Below are 23,980 nucleotides of genomic sequence, written 5' to 3'. Positions count from 1 at the left end.
TTTCCTCCATTGTCACTTGTTGGTCTGTTTTTATTTTCCCATACTTGTATTTGGGGGGGCAAAGGTCTGGCACACTGTGGGCAGGGTCCTCCCTTAGCATAAAGTTGAATGAATTATGCTATTTTACCAAAGCATAGTTTGAAATAAAGATGTTATAGAAGCTGAGTTGTTTTCTTTTGCCTATAGCTTGAAATGAAGATGTTATAGAAACTGTCAGCCTTTCTTTTGATTCTTACAATCCTTCCCTTCCAAGTAGAACCTTTGACTGCCTTAAAGGGACAGAGGATGTCCATCATTCCAAAACCACTTCCTGCTGAGCGTGGACATCGATACAGGGGAAGGCAGTTAGAGGTTCTTTTCCCTAACTGATGAGCTCTCACAACCTGTTCCCACCTTCTTATCTTTCTCTTTTACTTTTTATATATTTATTTCTCCCCTTACTATTTTTATCTGCCAAAGGCTTCTCTCACCCCCGAGTCTAAAGGTTTTTGTTTGCTAAAGGTTTTTCTGATTCCCTAGGTCTATCTTTTCTCTTTCCCTTTTGTTTAAAGCCTTTTGTCTGCTTTTTCCATGCCACTCTACAGAAGAGGTGATTAGAATTTTGGAGGAAAAAGCGTAGGTGAGAAGGGAAGAAACTAGATGAGGAAGGCCTCTTGTTGTCTTTTACTTATATATTTCTTTTCCCTCTTTTTCTATATATTTCTCCTATCTCTTTGTCTTTTGTTTTCTAAAAGCTCATTTTCCCTTTGGTCCAAGTTCACTATCCCATCCTCATTTACAGCTCCAGCCTATGAAACTGTCTGGATTTGGACTGCTGTGCTACCTTGCTTGGGATTAACTCCCTTTAGGTGCCAGAGAGCAATTTGTCTTAGCAGGAGAGAGAGAGAGAGAGAGAGAAGCAGTCTTCGAGGGAGATAAACAGTCTTAGTAGGAGAGTGAATCTTAGCAGTCTTTGTAGAAGGGTGCTGGGGAGGCGCCCTCCAAGTAGGAGGAGCAAAAGAGTTAGAGTGAGCGAGTCTGTGAGAGAATGAACAAATCTGGACTAACCTCTTCTACAGCTACTTATAGAAATGATCCTGTGGGTGTTTACACTACAAGTGTGGAGACTGCCAAGCACTGATGCTCCTGCTCTTGTGCTTTCATGCTCTTGTGTTGAGGAGAGCCGAATCCCTTCCCCATGCCCTTATCCCCAAGGTGTTAGATTACTGAGATGTTTTATCACAGGTATTTCTTATAGTTACAGAGCGTTTAAAGCTTAACTCTCACTTCTCCTTCCCTTGAACTATGAGGTCTCCTACAGTTCATTTATTTAAAAATCCTCAAACCCCTGTCAAAGTAGAAATAAAAATAAACTTCTGATATTTGAAAAGTCATTAAAATCCTGTAGTTAACATCATAATTAATAGTAAAACTTGAAAACTTCCTTCCTATCATTGATAGCAAGCTGAGGATGTCTGATTTTAGATATCTTAAATAATTTCTGCTTAACATTACACTTGAGGTTTTGGCCATTGTAATGAAGCAATAATAAAAAGAATTTATAAGTGATAAGACTGGAAATGAAAAACTAAAATTGTCTTCATTCCCAAATGACATTTATTTTGAGACCACTGGCTAAGCATAGCTCACTACAGCCAGGAACTTCTGAGCTCAGGTGATCCTCCTGCCTCAGTCTCCTGATTAGTTAGGACTATACATACATACTGTCATGCCTGGCTAAGTTTGTAATTTTTTGTAAAGACAGCATCTCACATTGTTGCTCATGCTGGTCTCAAGCTCCTGCACTAAAACAATCCTCCCATCTTGGACTCCCAATGTGCTGGTCATGAGCTACTGTACATGGCCAAAAATGAGAAAATTGTTTCTATAGAAAATACTAAGGAATAATCTTCAAGGGATTCTACAACTAATATGTGAGCAGGATATGAAAATATACTATATAAATATAAAATATAAATATATATATTTCTATGTGCTAACTTGGGCATGAAACTTAAAAACATTTAATTAACAATAGAATCCCAGGCTTGGTGCCTGTGGCTCAAGCAGCTAAGGTGCCAGTCACATACACCTGAGCTGGCAGGTTGGAATCCAACCTGGGCCCACCAAACAACAATGACGGCTGCAACCAAAAAATAGCCAGGCATTGTGGTGGGCACTTGTAGTCCCAGCTACTTGGGAGGCAGAGGCAGAAGAATTACTTGAGCCCAGGAGTTCGAGGTTGCTGTAAGCTGTGATGCTGTGGCACTCTACCCAGGGTGAAAGCTTGAGGCTCTGTCTCAAACAAACAAACAAAAAAAAAATAGAATCCCAAACAAATACTCATAAATATATTTGATAAAACAAGTGAAAAACCTCTCTCCTAAAACACACGAAACATTGCTGAGAGAAAATAAAGAAGACTTAACTTAATGGAGCAGTATAACATGTTCTGGATTGAAAGACTCCAACACATTGAAGGACTTATTTTTACCAAATCAATGTATAGATTCAATGCAATCTCAATTATCCTTCCAGAAAGCTTCTTCATAGAAATTGATAAGCTGATTCTAAAAATGTATATGGAAATGCAAATGACTTATAATAAACAAAGGAATTTTTATAAAGACCAATGCTTAAAGGATTTATATTACCTTTCTTCAAAACTCACTATAAAGACACAAAAATAAAGAGTGTCATACTTAAGTGTCAGGGATCACTGGGAGTCTGATATGAGTTGAGCGTTGACAAGGAAAACAAACAACACTGGGGAAATAATGAGACTTTACACCAACTGAATGCATAAAGCCTGGAGAGGCATACATTGACTCACATGTCATGTAGCAGATTGAGACAATACAGCAATTTTCTAATTTCTCATAAACCTTTTATTGATCTCTAAACAAAGTGTATATGCAAAATGTAAAGGTGTCAAAATTCTAAAATAGGATTAGAAAAATCCAAAGATCCCAGGAAGATTGGGTAAAGAGAAAATGGATGGGTAATTAGGAACATAGGGTAGTGAGTTGTCGATGATGACAGATGACATATTTAGAAATGAGGAGAAGAAAACAAGTTTCATCTCCACAGGACAAGCAACCCAGCCTCCCTAATCTAATTGCTGATCAGGAGTTCAAAGAGCTCAGCCCTCCTACCTGCTGACTCTCCCCACAGAGATGGTCTGAGCAACTTTGCCCTGTCTGGGGCACCTCTGAGCTCCTTTCATCTTTGGTGGTCTTGGTGAGCCCCCAGGATTGGCAAACCTATGGGATTTTCCCCGGATAGAGGCGAGAGATTCAGCATAAAGTCAGCCTATCTACCTCCTACATATAAAGAGGGGCAAATAGGTGAATGAGACAGAATACTAAGAACAGAAACAGATCCACACCAACATTGTCTATTGAGTCTCAACAAAGATGCCAATGGAATTTAATGGAAGAAAATTTTCTCAACACATAGTGATGGAAAAACTGGAGATTCACATTATGAAAGAGCTAGCCTTGTCCTCCACCTCACCTCATACACAAAAATAATTGGGGACTGAACATAGACCTAACTGTAAAAACTAAAACTACAGAGCTTATTTTGAAGAAAACATAGTTGAATATCTTTATGACATGGAGACATGCAAAGATTTTTCAGGTATAACACAGAAAAATTACCCACAAAAGAAGCCCTGATAGATTTGACTTCATAAAATTAAAAACTGCTTATTAAGCCAGGCATGGTAGCTCACACCTGAAATTGTAACACTCTGGGTGTCCAAGGCAGCTGGATTACCTGAGCTCTGGAGTTTGACTCCAGCCTGAGTAAGAGGGAGACCCCATCTCTAAAAATAGCTGGTGTGGTGGCAGACACCTTTAGTCCAGCTTCTTGGGAGGCTAAGGCAAGAGCATCTCTTGATACCAAGAGTTTGTGGTTGCTGCAAGCTATGATGACATAGCACTCTGATATTGAGGGTAACAAAGTGAAACTTTGTCTCAAAAACAAACAACAACACTGCTCATCAAAAGATACTGTTAAAATGAAAAGACTAAGAAAGTATTCAAAATCTCAGTACGTGCAACAAACTTCCACAAACCAATGTAAAAAGAACTAAAAAATGAGCAAAAGCAAAGCAAAAAATGATCAATATGTTCAAGTCAACAGCAAAATGCAAATAAAAACATCTGCTGAAATGAAAATGAAACTCTGTACCAAATGCAGCCAAGCAGGCAGGGAAAGAGCAGGCTGAAATGTTTCTGGTGGGAAAGCACAAAATTCCATCTACATTGAAAAACAGCTTTGCAGTGTAACATTATAAACTTAAACGTTGACATTCTTTAACCCAGAAGTTCCATTCCCAGGTATTTATCCAAAAGATAATTAACTATGTGTTCACAAGAAGACTTGTAAAAGAAACTATTGCAGCTTTTTTCAAGGTAACCCCAGCTAGAAACAACACAAATGAATGTTTGTCATCAGGACAAGTAAACAAATTCTGGTACTTTATACAATGGAATTCTACTCCTGAATAAAAACAAAAAAACTATGAATAAATTTTACCATATGGATAAATATCACAGATGTTATTCCAAGTAAAAAAAGCCAACACAAGAAAAAAAAAATGTTCCAGAACAAAATTAACTCAAGTTGAAAAAAATAAATAAATAACAATAGTTGACTCTGGCACAGAGAACTAAATCAAAAACTCATAAGCGAATTTTGGGGGAGATGAAAAATATTCAATATTTGGTACAGATGTAGATTATTCTTATTTAGCCATTTAAAAAAATAGTGTAGCTAAGATATGTGTAAATTTTACCTAAAGCTCCTAAAATTTACTGGGGTGCAGGGGAGTGAGTGGCTTTACAGATGGTGGATTGTTTATAGCTGTTGAAGGTGAGTGATGAATACATTATGCTGCCTTGTTCACTTTGTAGGTGTTTGAAAATTTCTATAATAGAGCATTTTAAAAACATGAGCTATAAAATATTAGATAGACTGTAATAAAAATGTCGAAAATTTAATGACATAGAAAATGTTCAGAATAAATGGAAAAAATGAACTTATAAAAAAGTACCTTTTGAAAAGACACATACCAATGTGTAGAAAGTCACAGAAAAACTGCATTCTAAAATATAAGCAGGATTATTTCTTTTTTTTTTTTTTTTTTTTTGTAGAGACAGAGTCTCACAGTACCGCCCTCAGTTAGAGTGCCGTGGCATCACACGGCTCACAGCAACCTCTAACTCTTGGGCTTACCCGATTCTCTTGCCTCAGCCTCCCAAGCAGCTGGGACTACAGGCGCCTGCCACAACGCCCAGCTATTTTTTTGTTGCAGTTTGGCCAGGGTAGGGTTTGAACTCGCCACCCTCAGCATATGGGGCCGGCGGCCTACTCACTGAGCCACAGGCGCTGCCAAGCAGGATTATTTCTTATACAGTAGTGGGATTATAGGCGATTTTAATTTTTTTGTATGCTTTTTTCCTATTTGTTTTCCTCCAGTAAATATGTAAAGTTTCATCATTATATTAATCTCTTTCTTACAATTCTTGCATATAACTGATAACTAGCTCAACCCATGGACAGTTTGGGCCTTTGCTCATTTCCTATCTCCGTCAGTGAAGAAAAAGTCCAGGAGGCCTGTCTACCTCCAGTTTCACGTGGCTGAGGGATTCTGAGGACTGAGTAAATTCTCCCAGGGCATGTGCAGGGGTTTCCTCAGATTCCAGAAGAAAACATAATGACATCTCTAAAAACTTGTATTTGAATTGTCCCGATTCATTTGATGTCTGTATTTGTCTATTTCATAATGGTTGTTATGTGTTAATCAGTACAGTTGATAATTAGACATACATTAAGGTTTTGGAGTGAAATTATTTTTTTGTTGAGTGAACAAAACAATCCCAGGGCACCAATTGAGAAGACAGTTGGCGGCTGTGTTATTTGAGGAGCTACCTGGGAAGGTGCTCTGAAGAGAGAGGTCCCACCTGAGAGGTGGGGGGGCCTTCAGGAGCTGTCAGAGGGCCTGTCTGGAGATTTGAGGAGGCATCTGCTTCTGGGTGCTGTTCTCTGGGCAGAGACTGAACGATCTGAACCAGACTGCTCCTCACAGCCACGGGCAGGCTGCTGTCGTGAGGACTGTTCCCAACCCGACCCAGGTACATATGACATAGTGTGTCTTTCACCTTAAACTCAACTAAATGCACAGTTCAATAGCTTGCCATCTTACAGTTTTGATGTGCATTTAAACAATTTGACCATGTACACACATACGCTATTCCATTGTGTATACATTTGTATGCCACATTTTCTTCCTCTGTTTATCTGTGATGGACACTTGAGTCGTTTGCCTATTTTGGCTACTGTGAATGGTGCTGCTGCAATGAACACAGGAGTGAAGACAAAGGTTTGACATACTGATTTCAATTCCTTATGATGGGATGGCTAGATCATAGCACAGTTCTATTTTTAGTATATTTTGAGGAACCTCCAGACTGTATCGTACACATAGATTTCGCACTTGATCTTAGCCAAAAGCCGAAAAGTGATGTACACATATATTTTAAAATTACTAAAAGAATACATTTTAAATGGTTTAATTACAAAAAAGAGATAAGTCTGTGAGGTGATGCAGATGTTAATCAGCTTGATATAGTCATTCCACAATGTAAACATATATAAAAACATCGTGTTGTACCTCATCAATATATACAATAATTATTTGACAATTAAAAAATGTAATTAAGGGCGGCGCCTGTGGCTCAAGGAGTAAGGCACCGGTCCCATATGCTGGAGGTGGCGGGTTCAAACTCAGCCCCAGCCAAAAACCACAAAAAAAAAAAAAAAAAAATGAAATTAAATTAAAAATAAAGCAAATGTAACCAATTTAGTTTCTAATTATTGTGTTTTAATGTAGTATCCCTGAATAGTTTAGCAACCCTCTGCATGTGGGAGAAGTAGATAAAGTGAGGCAAGATATAAAGAAATGAAATCTGTAACATAAGAGCACACTCAAGGAAATGTCTTAACATTCTTTATTTTCCTTCTACCTAGACTTTGCCAGAAAAAACACTAGTCAGAAAACTAAAAGAAAGTACTCAAATTCTGCAGTGCTGTCAAGAAGCAAGCCAGGACGTAAAGGGAGAACTTAATTAGTATGTTTTCCTTTAATGATTGATAAAATGTACAAAGCTGGAATGCACATTAGATATTTTTTAGTAATTTCATTTGCTACTCCAAGAGTCTCATGTAGAATTGCCTGTGGAGCCATGTCCTGAGCTCGGCACTCAGAAAATGAGGTATTAAATGATTACCTGGCATTCCGTTTAACTACATAAACAGTACTTTGTAGATATGTTTTTGAATTCCATCATTATTGTGATGAAAATAATTATTTAACAAGGAAAGAGAGAAGGGGCATTTTGACAAGCTTATGAAACTTAGGATTGCAGACAACTTTCACTGCTGGTTCAATGCTGTGAGTTGGTCATCTCGCCTCTCATACCAGGCTGCTTCTGTGTGCCCATAAAAATATGACAGCTGTCTTGCTCTGCATGGATTGTGGGTGCACTGGGGAGCCTGTGTGTGTGTGTGTATGGTGTGTGTGTGTGTGTGTGTGTGTGTGTGTGTTTGGAAGGGTATGTGTGTCTGACTGCTCACAGGTGTATTTTTGGCATCTAAAATGTTGCCCTGCACATAGTAGGCATGTGCTAAATATCTGCCACTCAGCAACAGTGCTGATGGCTGTGTGGCACGTTCTCTCTCAGAAACTTTAGTTTTATTTTTATCAAAGTTATTTACATCATTTAGAGCAGTGATTTTCAACCTGTTTGCCTTGAGAGGATCTTACGTGTGCCACACATTTTCTTTTTTTAAGATCATTGATTAAATTACTTTGTGTTAATAAATAAATCAAAAAAGGTATATTCTTTTTCTTTTCTTACTCTTTTTATTTTTTATCAACATAATTTAAGTGTGCCGTAGAAGTTTAACTATAGGTTCAAGTGTGCTGTGAGATTAAAAAAGGTAGAAAAACACGCATTTAGAGGCACCTTATTTTCTAATGTTTATGAGAAATGGCTTTCCTCTGCCAGCATTCCCTTCAGTTTCTTACTCTCAGAAGGCAATTAATTCCAACTTTCTTAACTCTTCTTTGAAAGTATGTATCATATTCTTGTTATTTACATTTCTGCTGCTCTTTTTTTGTTTGTTTGTTTGGTTGGTTGTTTTTTGTTTTTCAATTTCAGGCATCCTCCCTGGGCTCCATTAGGGCAGGTGGGAATTCAGCTCCCACTCACTCCTCTGACTCCTCACCTTTGACCTGACACCTCACATTCTCTTCCACACTGCCTGTATCTCAAAAAAATCCCAGAAGTTTTACTGGAATTAAAAGAGTTTAGTGGAATTTCAATAAACTAATGGAGAAAAATACACTAACAGAAAAAAAGAGGAGAAAATTCATCAATACAGAATTGCCCCTTTGAAGGAAAAGATCACAGGCCTGGGCAGGCAGTGGCTCAAGCCTGTAATCCTAGGACTTTGGAAGCCTGAGGCAGGAGGATCGCTTGAGCTCAGGAGTTTGAGAACAGTCTGAGCAAGAGCGCGATCCCATTTCTACTAAAAACAGCTGGGCATTGGGGAGGATGCCCAGCTGCTTGCAAAGCTGAGGCAGGAGGATTACTTGAACCCAGGAGTTTGAGGTTGCTGTGAGCTAGGCTGATGCCAGGGCACCCTAGCTGAGTGACAGAGTGAAAATTTGGTCTCAGAAAAGAAAGAGGAGGAAAAGATCTCAGAGCATAACTACACCTGTCATTAACCACCTAAGGCTTAACTCATTTTTAAGATCAATCCCCAGAAAGAGGTTAACTCATTTTACAGCACTTCAAAAGAGCAGAGAAGATAGAAGGGGCATAATTCTCCCTACCCCCCACCCAACCCCTGCAGGTTCCTCCAGACTGTATTCCAAGGATCCTGATAAGACAACCTCACAGAGAAAAGGAAAAAGGTAAGTTTCTCTCCACCACCTCTTCCTGTCAGCGTTCTTTTATTTTTCTTTCCCTTTGCCCCCCCCAAAAAAGCCCCAGACTCCTTACCCTCACCACAAACAGGATTTCTCCTTTCTTTTGTGTTCTGCACCCTTCTCCCCTTCCCTTGGAAAAGTAAAATAAACTTTTCTCTTCTTTCTAATCTTTGTGTCAAGAATTCTCATCCAGACCACAAGTTCCCACTTGTATGTATTTACACCATTACGACTAGTCAAATAATACATTTAATCACAGTTGAGCTGTTTTGATACATTAGAATCACTTTTCTGTTTCTGCACACTGGTGGTGCCTGTGGCTTAGTGAGTAGGGTGCTGGCCCCATTTACTGAGGGTGGTGAGTTCAAACCCAACCCCGGCCAAACTGCAACAATAAAAACAAAATGTCTTCTGGAGTCAGTAATCCCTTTTGTCTACCCTGCTTTTTATGTTCTTATGACTCATTCAACTCTACCATCTGCCTCCCTCCACCATAATAAGAAGCTCCTCTGAACACAAACACATTTGTGTTAGCAGAGGAGGAGGTGAAGCAGGTGGCAAGGCAGAGAGAGGGGCTAAGGGTAGGGAGTGGGAGCCCATCAGAATGCAGGAAAGGAACAATACATGTGCATATTTGTGGCTAGAGATTCTCACTGGTTGGAGCATGTGCAGTGAGGACCTTCTAGTGACCTTGGCTTACCAGAGGCTTATTACCATAAAATTAGCATTACGGTTTTGACCACCCAGTGGAGTTTTCATTAAGAATTCTGGGAAGACACATGGTAGAAAGGAAACTGTTATATAACCACAACCTGTTCTCTAACATCTTATATATGTATAACCCCAACCTGCCAATCATCCAGAGGCAGGAAACAGCAACCAATTCCAGCCAGGAAGGGGGTGGGACAAGCTAGTGACCATATACAGACAGTGTGTACTAAGACTTTGGGTTCCCCACTAGAGGAGTGTGCATCGGCTGTCCCGGTGAGATGTATTTCTGCTTTGCAATAAACACTGCAGGTGTGAGATTGCTTTGTATTTGTAATTGAGAGACGATATCTGGGGAGAATGTGTTCTGACTTGGAAAAAAAATGAAAACAAAACAAAAGCCTCTCACAGAAGCCCAAGGGCACACTCCTACAAGGTCCTCCCATGGTAACTCAGCTTTTAAGAATTTATAAAACATTGGCTCTGTGCCCATAGCACAGTGGTTACAGTGCCAGCCCCCTACACTGAGGCTGGCGGGTTCAAACCCAGCCCAGGCCAGAATGCTAGTTGGAGCAGAAAGAGCCAGAGTTGTGGTGGGCACCTGTATTCCCAGCTACTTGGGAGGCTGAGGCAAAAGAATCACTTAAGCCTGGGAGTTTAACGTTGCTTTGAGCTGTGACACCAAGGGACTCTACCTACAGTGACAGTGAGACTCTGTCTCCAAAACAAACAAAAAAAAAGAATTTATGAAACATAGCTTCCTAGGCCCTTGAACTAATGCTTGCTGCTTGCTTCCTAAACCCTGCACATGATTTGATATCTCCAATGAGATATTGTAAGGTGATTCCTTTGTCTGTCTACTTTTGAGTCTAATAAAAGGGCAGGGACAGAGCTGATTGGGGAACTGGGTCCTTTTGGATTCTAGTCTGCAGTGGCTCCACCGGCTGAAATAAAACCTCTTCCTCTTCTGTCACAAATGCTCTGGTGATTCCTTCTCTCTGCTTAGGCTTAGATTACTGCTACATGGTCACTCCATCATCAGCTCAACTTAGCACCAAGAATCATCCCTGATGCTGGGAATGGAGCACCAGGGAATGCTGAGACAAATCTAACATTCCTATTACCAATTTCTTTCCTTTTTTTTTTTTTATTTGCAGAGACAGAGTCTCACTTTATGGCCCTCGGTAGAATGCCATGGCATCACACAACTCACAGCAACCTCCAACTTCTGGGCTTAAGCGATTCTCTTGCCTCAGCCTCCCGAGTAGCTGGGACTACAGGCGCCTGCCACAACGCCCAGCTATTTTTTGGTTGCAGTTCAGCCGGGGCCGGGATTGAACCCGCAACCCTCGGTATATGGGGCCAGTGCCTTACCAACTGAGCCACAGGTGCTGCCCACCAATTTCTTTCCTTTGAGAAGTGGCTGTCCATGTCCTGTCTGCTTTTACCTGGCCTGCAGCAACCTGTTCCCTCAGCCTGTTTGGTGAATGGTGATGGAGCTCGTCTTTTACTAGGAAATGTTCTGGGCCCAGATGGTATCTTCACTCCATTTCCATCATTTTACACAATGATTGAAAACACACAGTTTAATTATTATATAACATATCACCACTGAGACATATGCTAGTTTTGTTATTCACTCTGATGTTTTTCTTAGCAAATGTTGCTAGAAGCAGTATTACTGGTTGAAATCAATTAATTTTAAAAATCAGATTTTTTTTAGAGCAGTTTTAGGTCTATGGCAAAACTGAGCAGAAGGTTAAGAGATTTCCCATGTAGTTTGTGTCCCCCACATGCCCAGCTTCCCCCAAGGTTCATTTGTCATGGTTGATGGACCTACAATATCACCCAAAGCCCATCGTCACATCAGGGCTCACTCTCGGTGCTGTGCTTGCTGTGGGTTTGCACAGATGTGTAAGGATGTGTACCCATCCTTCCAGCATCAGACCACCTCCTTTGCCCCAAGAAGCCCTGTGCTCCCCTGCTCGTGTCCCCCCGCCACCCTCCCAGCCCCTGGCAACCACTGAACATGTATTGTCTCCACAGTTTTGCCTTTTCCTGAATGTCACATGGTTGGAATCACACAAATTTGCTTCTTTCACTTAATAATACACATTCAAGTTTCCTCTGTGTCTTTTTGTGGCTTGATAGCTTATTTCTTTTACCGCTGAGTAATATTCCACTGTCTGGATGTGCCACAGTTTACCCACTCACCCACTGAAGGGCATCTGGGTTGCTTCCACATTTTGGTAACTATGAATAAAGCTGCTGTAAACATGCATGTCAAGGTTTTTGTATGTGTCGGGGTCCCGCCCCAAGAGCAGCATCTGCTAAGACTTGTGGAAACTGGCGTTGATTGAGTGACGAAATATAGAGTTAAAAGCGACAGTAAAGAAAGACATGAGACAGAGTAGAATTAAAAGCAGGAGTTCAAGGGTCCATTGCCCATTGTGGGATTCTGGCAATGGCCCAGAGTGTTTGCTCAATTCTGCTTTTACTGGAGTCTATTTGCCCAGAGGGTAAGATGAGGAAGGGGACAAAGAGGTCAGCATTTTCTCTCATTGATCATATCAGCTATTGTTATTATTATTAACATTAATTGTGGCCTTCAGTAAACTGAAATCTGAGCCTTGTATTGAGATAGCCTCCTGCTTGAGATCACACACACAGATTTCTAGGGAGGTGTTAAGCTCCACTAGTTCTCTGTGGAGTAAACCGCCATCAGCTTTAATCTCCTCTTAGGGATCACTGGGAGAGAGGCATTTTCCTCCCTTCATCACCCCAGAGGATTTTCCTATGCTGTAAGGGATATAAGCTCAGAGCTCGAGCTACTCACTTGGTCTCTGCCTTGGGCAAATGCAAATCTCCGCAATGGGTATCTGCTTTTGCCTGTTTACTGAGCAGGAAATGCTCCAAAAGATGTATCTTTTCTTAAGACTTGTCATAGCCTCTTCTATGACCACTATTCTCCTCAGAGTGCTCACAGACCCAGCAAGGGTGTTTGTAAGCTGCATCCCCAACAGCCTAGAATTTTTTCTTTCTTTCTTTTTTTTTTTTTTTTAAGAGAGATGTGTTTATTCCATGATCAGCACAGACCAAATGCATATTCACTGTATGAAAGTCAAACCAAGCAGTGACTCCAGAGTTTGGCCAACACTGAGGCACCAGCGTTCTGGTGGTAGAGTGGGCTCTCATGGCATGCATAACCTCACCAAGGGCTCCAATTACAAAATTAAGAAAAGTGTGGGAAAGAGCAGCCAGCTGTTTGGGTTTGGGCGCAGGGCTGAGGAGCCTCTGTCTCAGTCTGTGATATTCCCACCCACACAATGCCTGGTGCCCACTTTGTCCCCTGGCCCTTCCTTTATTGATAAAAAACAACTCAAACAGATTCGACATTAAAAAATAAGCCAACAAATGGGGGGAGGGAAGAGGGGGAAATAAAAGAAATCGCAGCTTTCTGATTTTATGATTAAAAATAGACTAATAAAGTTTGAAACTGAGTAAAATATAGGCAGGCTTTTTTTGCATTTTGTTCTTTTTGTGGATTTTTTTTTTTTAAATCCATTTGGTGGAGTCACCAACAAACTTCCAACAAAGATATGACAACTATGTTCACCATACAGTACAGCCACGGTCACACACTACCCACAGCGCGGTGGTAGCTGCCGCTCAATGAGGAGACATTCACACCATTTTGGAGATAAGCAGTGCCATTGTGTCTGGAGGAGAAGAAAGAATTAAAAATAAAATAGAATTCAACAACAAAAAATATATATAGGGGGGAAAAAAACCAGAAACACAGGTGGGAAGGAACTGACTTTGGTTGGTGGCCTCACTCCCTGGGCAAGGCCTGCCCACACATGCATGGGACAATTACCTTGCCCCAAAATGCCATGGACACACACCTCCACGGCACTATTCCCTTTTGCACAAGCGAACACTTACAGACAGCGGCTCTGGATTAAAGGCTTGTGGGGGGAGAGGAGGGGTGGGATCTGTTGAAGGCAAAGTCAGTGCCAGCAAGTGGGTGGGCCTGCCTTGCCTGCCACCAGCCCACGCGGGCCTGCCCTGGCCTCCTTGGAGTGGGCGGCAAAGGCTGGGGTGTGGGGAAGAACTCCCAGTGGGCAGGACATCACAAATGTTATCTTGTCAGGGACAAAAAACCATTCACGGTGGCGGCATCAACGATGTCCTGTATATACTATGTAGACATTTGGGGGAGAGAAGGGCCTCTGCCCCACACTTGGGGATTCAGGGCTTGGGTCCCGTGGGCACTTGCTCATAACAAGGCATGCTCCGAGTTGATGTCCTGTGAGGGGTGGAGGGTGGCAGGTGGCAGGACATCTGTCCGGCTGGCCGTAAGGCAGACAGGCTTTGCAATCCTCAGCTGCCATCAGGCCTGCCCAGGGCATGGCATGCAGGAGGGCCAGGCCCAGAGGCACCCCCTGGCTGCTGCTACTGCCTCCACTGCCGCCCCTAACACTATGGAAAGTCAATGTTTTGCCAGAAAATTAAAGTCAGAAGTCACCTAGGTGCTCTCAAAAAAGATTTTCTTCAAATATTGACAATAGATCACTCTGGAAATTCATGTCAATGGTAGCTGCCATTGCTTCCCGGCGCCTTGGCTCCTGCTCCCGCTTCCGGGCCAGTTCCCTCTGCTGGGCCAGCATGGACTGGGGCTGGGAGCTCTGGGCTGGGGGGCGGCGGCGGCAGCTACTGCTGCTGCCTGTTGCTGCTGCTGCTCCTGGCGCCTGCGTGCTTCCTCCTGGGCCCAGCGGGCCTGTTCAGCGCATCTTCCTCTTCTCAGCTCCTCAGCGCTCCTGCGGAAGCCGCTCCTTCTCCTTCTCAGCATGCTCGGCCTGGGCCTTCAGGGCCTTCTCACGCTCCTCCTTCTCCCGAGCAGCGCGACGAAACTGCTCAAAGCTGTCACTCGATGACTTGGCTGTGGAGGATGGGGTGGTTGGATCCTTCTAGTACCAGGCTGCCCCAGGAACCCATGTTCTTGATTTTCAGGTCCTTTTTGGGTGCAACTGGAGTTTTTGGCTCCTGTTTCTGTTTATCCTTGTCAGAGGCCCCTGGCGGGGGTGCATTCTGCTCAGGGGGCCGGATCACAGGCCTCCCAACGTCCACAGGCTTCATCTCTGGCCGCTGGGGCAGGTGGATGGGAGCCTTGATGATCTCCAGGTGCCTGGGGGGCTCCGGCCGCAGAAAGGGGCTGAAGGGCACACTACAGATGATGGGTGAGTGGATCTTCTCCTCCTTCACCACCAGCAGGGGCTGGGGCTGGGGCTGGACTACAGAAGCCATAGCAGCTCCTTCCTTGTCTGGACATTTTGCTGGGGTGGAGACTGGTGGGTCAGGCTCTGGAACTGTGGCATCTGGGGGGAAAGTATCGTAAGCGGGGAGGGAGCTTCACGAAGATGACCTGGGATAGCAGTCTCGGGAGCACCTGCTGAGGTTGACCTGGGCAATAGTGGGCTGTCAGGCCCGTGGTTTACAGGAACCACCCGTCTGCTGGCAGCAGTTGAGTAGGGGTGCAGGATGATGCTGGATGACTTGTTGAGGCTTGGCAGGCTGAGGTGGGGGTGGCTGCTGGCCTGGGGGTAGATGGGGAGGCTGTTGGCCATGGGGTGGTGGGGGTTGCTGGATGTGGGTGGGAAACTGCATGGGCTGCAAGTGTATAGGCCGAGGCGGGGGCTGGTGCTGTTGCTGAGGTGGGTGCTGGGGCTGGGGTGGTGGTGGTGGAGGTGGTTGCTGCTGTAGCTGCTGAACAGAGGGGTGGGGCTGGGGGGTAAATGGGGTGGTGGCTGGGACTGCACCTTCACGGAAGGGTGTAGTGGTGCAGGGGGCTGCACCTTCTGCAGCTGTTGCAGGTACAGCTGCAGCTGCATGGAGGTGAGGAGTGGGGCGGGGGCTCTTCATCCTCCAGCAGCAATTGAGGGGGTTGAGCCATGGGGGCTTGTGGGAGTGAGGGGGGATGGGCCAGGGCAGATGACACAGCCGGGGGCCAGGCAGGCTTGGGAGGAAGGGCAGCGGCTCGGTTGCTGGGTGGCAATGGGGGCTGGGGCAGCACATTGTGAAAAGCTGAAGGAGAGACTACTGCATGCTGGTTGAGATGGGGTGGAGTGCTGTGCTTAGGCTGCCAGCCTAGAATTTCAGAAAAGGCAAGAAGCTTGCTAGCAATGGCTAGCTTAAACATAAATTAGCTGACTTTTCTTTGTTCTGACTCACACAGCTTGCTTTTTAGTTTTCCTCTTTTTCTGGGGGTGCTTTCCTTTGCCAAGAATGGGGTCTTCAGTCCCCATTCTCCCAGCAGTGTGGATCAAAAATTTTAACATTTTTGGGTAAATACCAAGGAGCACCATTGCTGGATTGTGTGATGGCCCCTTCTATTTTCTGGCTTCCAGGGATTTCTCTTTTGGTTCACTCCTTCTGCTTTGTGGAAGGTGTCCTCTCTTGGCTTATTGAGAAGAATACATTAGAAAGGAGATTTCCTGAGACCTTGAAAGTTCAAAAAATGCCTCCCTATCTGTTTAAATTGCTGATTTGTCTGGATATACAACTGTAAAATAGAAATATTTTTCTTCTAGAAATTTTAAGGCATTACATTGATATTTATTATTCGATGGTGCTTTTGAAAATTCCATTGCCATCTGAGCCTTTCTATGGAAACTGTTTCTCCCTCCCTCTCCAGAAGTTTACTCTTATTTTTGGGTTCTGATGTTTCACAGTGTGGGGATTAAAGTGGTATTAACTGTTATCCATTTTGCTAAGCATGGCTTTTTTTTTTGTTTTTGTTTTTGTTTTGTTTTATTTTGTTCACTTTTAGGCTTTATCTACTGGTTTCCTACAATCCAGAAACTTGATGTTTCAGTTTTGAGAAAATAAATTTAATTTTATGATTTTTCCTTTTTCTCTTTCCTCTATAAGTCACTTCTAAACCTGACCATCCAGATGTTGGACTTCCTGGTATTATCATAATTTTATTTTTCCCTTCTTTTTTCCCCAGTTGTCTTTGTGCTTTACTTTGTGCATTTTTCACAATTTTATATTTGAAACTGTCATGTATTTCTTAAAATAATACACAAAAAATACACATGTATTTATTGAAACAAAATTCACCATCTTTCAGTGTGTAATTCAGCCTTTTTTTTTTTAAGATGGAGTCTCACTCTTTTGTTCTGGGCAGAGTACTGTGGCATCATCATAGCTCACAGCAACCAATTCCTGTGCTCAAACCATCTTTTTGCCTCAGCCTCCCTAGTAGCCGGGATATTTCATCACGGTCCAAAGAGACTCTATACACATTTGCAGTCACTCTGTGTTCTCCCTTCCCCAGATCTGGCAACCACTAGTCTCCTGTATGTTTCTATGATTTGTCTATTCTGGACGTTTCATCCAAATGGAATCATATATGTGCTTTGTTTGTGTTTTGTTTCATTCATTTAGCGTAATGCTTTCAAGGTTTATTTATCTGGGAGCATTTTGTCTTCCCTTTCTGGCTACTAAGAATAGGCTGTAGGCTCAGTGCCTGTAGCTCAGCAGCTAGGGCGCTGGCCACATACATCGGGGCTGGCAGGTTCAAACCCAGCCTGGGTCTGTCAAACAACAATGACAACTACAACAAGAAAATGGCCGGGAATTGTGGCAGGTGCCTGTAATTGCAGCTACTTGGGAGTCTGAGGCACAAGAATTGCTTAAGCCTAAGAGTTTGAGGTTACTGTGAGCTGTGATGTCACAGCACTCTACCAATGGTGACCTAGTGAGATTCTGTCTCAAAAAAAAAAAAATGATAAAACTGTCATGCACATCTGTTAGAAAACTTTTGTGTGGACAAATGTCTTCATTTATCTTGGGAATTGGTGGTTCATATTTAACTTTTTGAGAAACTACTAGACTGTTTTCTTCTGTGGTTGCACCATTTTACATCCCCACCATATAGAAATTCCAGTTTCCCCACATCCCCACAACCTCACTAATATTTACTGTTGTGTGTCTTTTGATTCTAGCCATCCCAGTCCATTTGAAATGGTATCTCACTGAGGTTTTGATTTATATCTCCCTAATGACTAGTGATGTTTAATCATTGATTTTAAAAATATGCTAGCAAACTTTTAATTTCCAACAGTATTTTGTCTTTGGCACATATATCTATATTTCTCAAAGATACACTTTGGTGTATATATATATATATATATATATTCTTTTTTTTTTATAAAGACGATTTTGTTTTGTTTTATTTTATTTTTATTTTTTGCAGTTTTTGGCTGGGGCTGGGTTTGAACCCACCCCGTCCAGCATATGGGGCTGGAACCCTACTCCTTTGAGCCACAGGCGCTGCCTCAACATATATATATATATATATATATATTCTTATATATATATTTCACAAAATATTCTGCTTTTTTTTTTAAAATGGGTTTATATCTTTCTTTGCCTCTGTAAGGATCTTTAGGAGAGTATTCAGAAATTTCCATTCTTGAGTTTGTTTCCTTTCTTTTTCTTTTTTTTTTTTTTTTTTCAGTTTTTGGCCAAGGCCAGGTTTGAACCCACAACCCCTGGTATATGGGACCAGCGCCCTACTCCTTGAGCCACAGTTGCCACCTGTTTCCTTTCTTTACATGTATGTTACTTTAATGTTTTAAATTTCATATCTTCGTTCCTCAAATTGTCCAGTCATCCTTTGAACTTAAAAGCTTATTGAAATTTGCACACATGGGAATCACTGTTAAACTCTGCTGTCTTCCTTGCAGAGTGGTGTAGCTAAAATGTTTAGCTTGAGGGTGAGTGGATCCCCCAGCTGAGCATTTTTAGAACTTTTCTCCTGGATGATCAGATTCCCTAGAAAAGTTTCTTTTGTTCAGCTACGTAGAGTAGGGGAGAGGGTCTAAATTATTTTTATTTATTTAAAAAAAAACATTAGTTTATTCTCTGAGATTTTGATAGAGATTTATCATTAGCGTAGGCCTCAAAACAGAGACTTACAAACCATGTCAGTTTCAGAATGCTTTCTTTCTTTTCTTTTTTCTTTTCTTTTCTTTTTTTTTTTTTTTTTTTTTTTGACATGGCTTTTGCAGAAATTCACATTGTGGTTTATGATTAGCAAGTCAAAAAAAAAATAAATGATTTTTAAAGTTTTTGGCTCCACAATCACCTTGATTTCTAGGTTAGCTTAGTTCCTGGGTCCTGGAGAGTCTGACAGTATAAACCACATGTCTTGGATTTTCCCCCTGCTGACTTCCAGTGTGATTTTCTCCATCTTCTTCTGTCAGTTACAACTGATCTGTTTCCTTTCTGACTTCCAAAATCTGTTTTCTTCTCTCTTATTATCTTTTATGCCTTAGGTTTATTTCCATCTGACAGGGTGTGGGGAGACAGTAGTAGTTAAATGTCCTTGATCCATTTTTAAATATGGCCAAAATTAAGGAAGCATCAACAACTATCCCATGTATCTCAATCCTACAATTTCCACATAATACAGAAATTTTATATAAAGCAGGCCCTCTTGTGGCTCCATTAAAAAAAAAAAAAGACATTATCACTTGGCAGCATTAATGAATTAAGACCTTCCTCTTTAGGACACCAAAACTTGTGAAATGAACTCTGCCAGAAGTAGCTTTATCGTGACACCAAAATCATCCTGTCTGGATGAAGCAAACTGACCATCCAGAAGCGCCACAACAGCCTGTGTTTGGATGATATTCAGATTCATGAAAAGAGACCTGTGCCCCCATGCAGTTCCATGCACCCTGAGATTTTACTGTCCACTGGGCTACTTGGTTGATGATGCAGAGGCAGCACCTCAGACAAAATGAATGATTTTAGAAGGGAAGGCTGGTGCTCACTCAGGCACAACAGCAATCTGCAGTCTTTATTCACTTTCTTATATATCCAAACTCATCAGATAAAAATAATCCAAGAATAAAGAAGACAAAAGGTAAAGATTCCTTATCAGCGTTAATGCAGCAAAGTACGTACACACTTTTCTAAACTAAGAATGTCTTGCTTGGAGATAAACAATAATGGAGATAAACCACAAAGGCACTGGGTTGTCTGTTCTCTTTGCCCATTGGCCTATATGACTAACTGAAAATTATTGTGTAAATACAGGTAGAGAATTAAGTGCAACAGGCCATTGCCCTAGGCAGATGATCTGTCTCCAGCTGTGACTTGGCGGGGCCCTCTGGCACATTCTTTCCTTTAAGGTGTAACTGCCTGCATTTTTCAGCAAAGCCACTTCTGCAAGCTCACATCTAGCCCAAGTACTGGAAATGTTCCTTCTCAGGGCCTCGTACCTCAAAGAGCACAAATGAGACTTTTTCACCTTACAAGGGTGCAGGGAACTGTGCCCCTTCACTGAGTGAACACAGACTTGGTTTTTAGTAAACATTTACGGCTTCTTACCGCACTCTGTGTAAGTTCAGAATTAGGCACTGAGGAAATTGGGGAAGCAGGGAAGGGAGAAGTCAGTTATGCCTTGAGATCAAGGTCTAAACACTGTGCTTCACACCTCACGGGGAAGCCTCATCTTCTCATGGCTGGACACGTCAACCCAGTTTGTCCAAACCTCTACTCTATCTTCCTCTTTGTGGGTGGGTGGTGTCTCTGCTCCTATCAAAGGCTAGTCCCTCTAAATCTATGGGGTGCCATCCCCTCACTCTTCAGCATTGGTGTCCTCTGGTTATCCCCTCTCTTTTCTGAATTACATAGTCCTTGGATTCTGGTGGGTCATCCCCAGCAGAAATTCATATCCCAATCATTCTTCAACCCCCTTCCTCTGACACCTGTGTCCCTACCTGCTGAAGGACCTTATCCAGGTTAGCACTGCCCTCCAGGTGCTCATGGACATGGCTGCATCATCCTCCAATGTAGCTGCCTTTGAAAGACTCCCTAGTACCCTAGGATGTGCCCTCTCTGGCCCATGGTGTGGGCTCCCCCAGCCTTCATCACCTCTGCCTGCCTCCCCTCCAATTCCTCTTTGCAATCTCTGCTTCTTTCACTTGGACTCTGAGAGGTGATGAATCCCAAGGCCCTTCCCTTCCCTCTCCTCTGTTCTAACCCTTTCTCTTGGAGCATGGTTTAAATTCAGCCCGGTGGTTTTTTTTTTTTTTCTTTTCTCTTTTTTTTTCATGCTGAAGATGGGTTTTGGTGGGGTTTCCCAGACATATACCCTGAGACGGAGAGTTGGGTGCTAGTTAAGGAAGTTATCTCAGGAGAAATGGATGGAGAGTCAGGAGGCAATCTGGGAAGGAGCCAGGCCAGGTGGGATTCAAGGGCAGTCTTAGCTGTGGCCTGGCTGGCAGGAGCCCTGGAGCATGAGCCCTGGAACTGCTCATGGGGGGGTGGACCCCCACGCACCAGCCCTGCCCTTGGCACACCCAGCTGCAGCTGCCCTCAGGCACTCTTCTGAAGAAGGGTAGGGACACTGGGGACAGGCCCACGTCCCTAGGACATGGTCTGAGCTGAGACAGCACCTCCTCCAGTGTAGCACTGGAAAGATGAGACTGATTTATTCACACTCTTTGGTTCTTGATCCATTATCATCCCTGGTCTGTATTAAGACCCTTTCATCATTTCATTTTTCCTGACTTATCCTCAACACCCAATTCCCACCTTTGCCTGGCCCCCTAGGCATCCACTGCAAGGTGTTGGCTGGAGACCGAGGCCCATTACAACATATGGGCTATGCAAGGATCACCATGCTGCCTATGTGGGGGACTGGAGCAGGGACCTAGGCAAGCTTCAGTGTTAGAGATGTACCCACACAGACCCAGAAGAAAGAGGCAAGATGGATCCCCATTCCCTAGGAATATGGGAAATGCACCAGGGCAAACAGAGTCATCTGCATCAGAAACACAGTGGGCCTCTTTTGTATGGCTTGGCAGAATCCTAATGGCTTCCAAGGGCAGAACACCCATAATCACTGTCACAGAATAATTTTAGTGTTGTCATAAAGAAAATATAAATTTTTTTTTTATGAGGGACATTCCTGTTACCCTATATGATTCTGTAAATATATCAAATTATCACATGCACTCCCCAAATATGTACCCCTATTATGCATCAATGAAAAGCAACTTGGCAAGCAAAGAAATTTTCTTTAATCCTCACTTGTTTTAAATTTGGTAAAGTGATGTCTTACGTTGAATCTAGTAAAACTTGTGTTCCTAAATATATCTGTCTTGGGTGTTGTAAGATATTTTATGGATTATTAATTTTTGACTTGTCTTATTTCTTGGTGAAGGTTTCTAACTGGGTGTCTTGTCTGTTCATAACTTACTGAAGCAAATCATCTTACTGCCCGACGGTGTCTTGGTAGCTGTTATAGATCTTTTGTAGAATAAAGAGAGAGACATAAATAAGCCTTGGTATAATCCTTCATTAACTAAAATCAAAATTTCTGGTTATTTATAGGAGGTTCTAAATCTGTATCAATTAAATGAGAAAAGAAATTTTGTGCTGCAACCCTCTTAAAGACATAGATGCAACAATTATTTATCTCTGGAATAGTTCTGATTTACCTTGGGATATTAATATCTGTATGAAATGGACATGCACATATGCACATCACACGAACTTAAAATCAGTAGTTTTCCTCTAACATAAACTGCCCATTATCACAGAAACACGATGAGGGATGGTTCCCAAGAGGAAGTACAAGATCACCTCTGTTTTGCATGGAAAATATATTTCATTATCCTTGTATTTGGACATAAAAATTAACTCATGTAAGAACAGAAAGCAAAATCACTTTTGGATGATGGTTCTTCACTTTTACAAATACCTCCAGCAAAGGGGACATTTTATATTGTTTTCAAGAAGCTTTATTAACTGTAATATTCAAAGTCATTCCACCTAGCACATAATTTCATTCATCTGAAAAACTCAGGAATCCTGTGGGTTTGACATTTTCAGTCACTTTCTTCTCTCTTTTTATGAATATTGGGTCTTGCTTGACAATTGTAGATGTACTTGAAGGTTTTTAATCTTCAACTTGAATAATTATAGCTTTATTTTCTTTATACTAGACATTGTATCCATTTTTTCAAGTTTCTTTCTTTTATGAAAGCATGAACACATAGATCATGTATACATTAATGCATTTATTGGGTACAATGCACTGATTTCATATGCAATTAGGAATGCTTACATCGCACTAGTTAATATATTCCTCACATCGTTTACTTAATTATTGTGTTAAGACATGTATACTCTATGCTTAATAGATACAACATGTACCCTTGCAGTATGCACCATAGGTGTGATCCCACCATTCACCCTCCCTCGATCTGACCTTTCCCTCCCCCACTACTTCCTCCTTCATCCCGGGTCATAGTTGTGATCTATTCTTCATATGAAAGTGTGAGTGATTGTAAATTGGTTTCATAATAGTACTTAGTACATTAGATATTTTTTCTTCCATTCTTGAGATACTTTACTAAGTAGGATATGTTCCAGATCCAATCATGTAAATGTAAAAAAGGTAAAGTCTCCATCTTTTTTAAGGTTGCATAATATTCCGTGGTATACATATACCAAAATTTATTAATCCATTCATGGGTCGATGGGCACTTGGGCTTCTTCCATGTCTTGGTTATGATGAATTGAGCTGCAGTGAACAATATGGTGCAAATATCTTTGTTACAAAGTGATTTTTTGTCTTTTGGATATACACCTAGTAGTGAAATTGGAGGTTCGAGTGGCAGGTCTACTTGTAGATCCCTGAGTATCCTCCATACTTCTTTCCAAAAGGGACGTATTAGCCTGCACTCCAACCAGCAATGCAGTAGTGTTCCCTTTTATCCACATCCACGCCAACATCTGTAGTTTTGGGATTTTGTTACTGTATCCAATTTTTACCTAAGAACATATCATCAGCCAACAGGATTAAGGTGATTTCCTCTTTCTTAACTTGGATGCACTTTCTTTCTTTTTCCTGTCTGATTGTTCTGGCTAGGATTTCCAGTACTATATGTAGTAGAACTGGCAAAGGCTGGCATCCTTGTCTTGTTCCAAGACTTAACAGGAAACCTATTACTTTTTCCCCATTCAATGTGATGTCAGCTGTGTGTTTTTTATATATGGCTTCTATTATTTTGAGCTACGTTCTTTCTTTGCCTAGTTTTTTGAAGGTTTTTATCATGAAGAGATATTGGATGTTGTCTAATGCTTTCTCTGCATCGATTCAGATGATTTCCTGGTTTTTTGTTTTAAATTCTGATCCTGCAGTGAATCACATTCACTGACTTGCATATGTTCAACCATCCTTTCATCTCTGAGATGAAACCC

At 42.0% G+C, this 23,980-nt stretch overlaps 2 pseudogenes; both read right to left on the bottom strand.

Moving 5' to 3' along the window:
• The window catches only part of LOC128573436 (ran-binding protein 6-like), a 57,330-nt pseudogene extending 43,245 nt beyond the window's left edge, over positions 1-14,085 (bottom strand).
• LOC128573435 (bromodomain-containing protein 4-like) lies at positions 14,016-23,025 on the bottom strand (annotated as a pseudogene).
• Between the last annotated feature and the right edge of the window lie 955 nt (positions 23,026-23,980).

Source organism: Nycticebus coucang, chromosome 21 (genome assembly GCF_027406575.1).
Source record: "Nycticebus coucang isolate mNycCou1 chromosome 21, mNycCou1.pri, whole genome shotgun sequence".
NCBI lineage: Eukaryota > Metazoa > Chordata > Mammalia > Primates > Lorisidae > Nycticebus > Nycticebus coucang.
The sequence above is the reverse complement of the archived record's forward strand: the minus strand, read 5'-3'. Positions and strand labels throughout refer to the sequence as shown.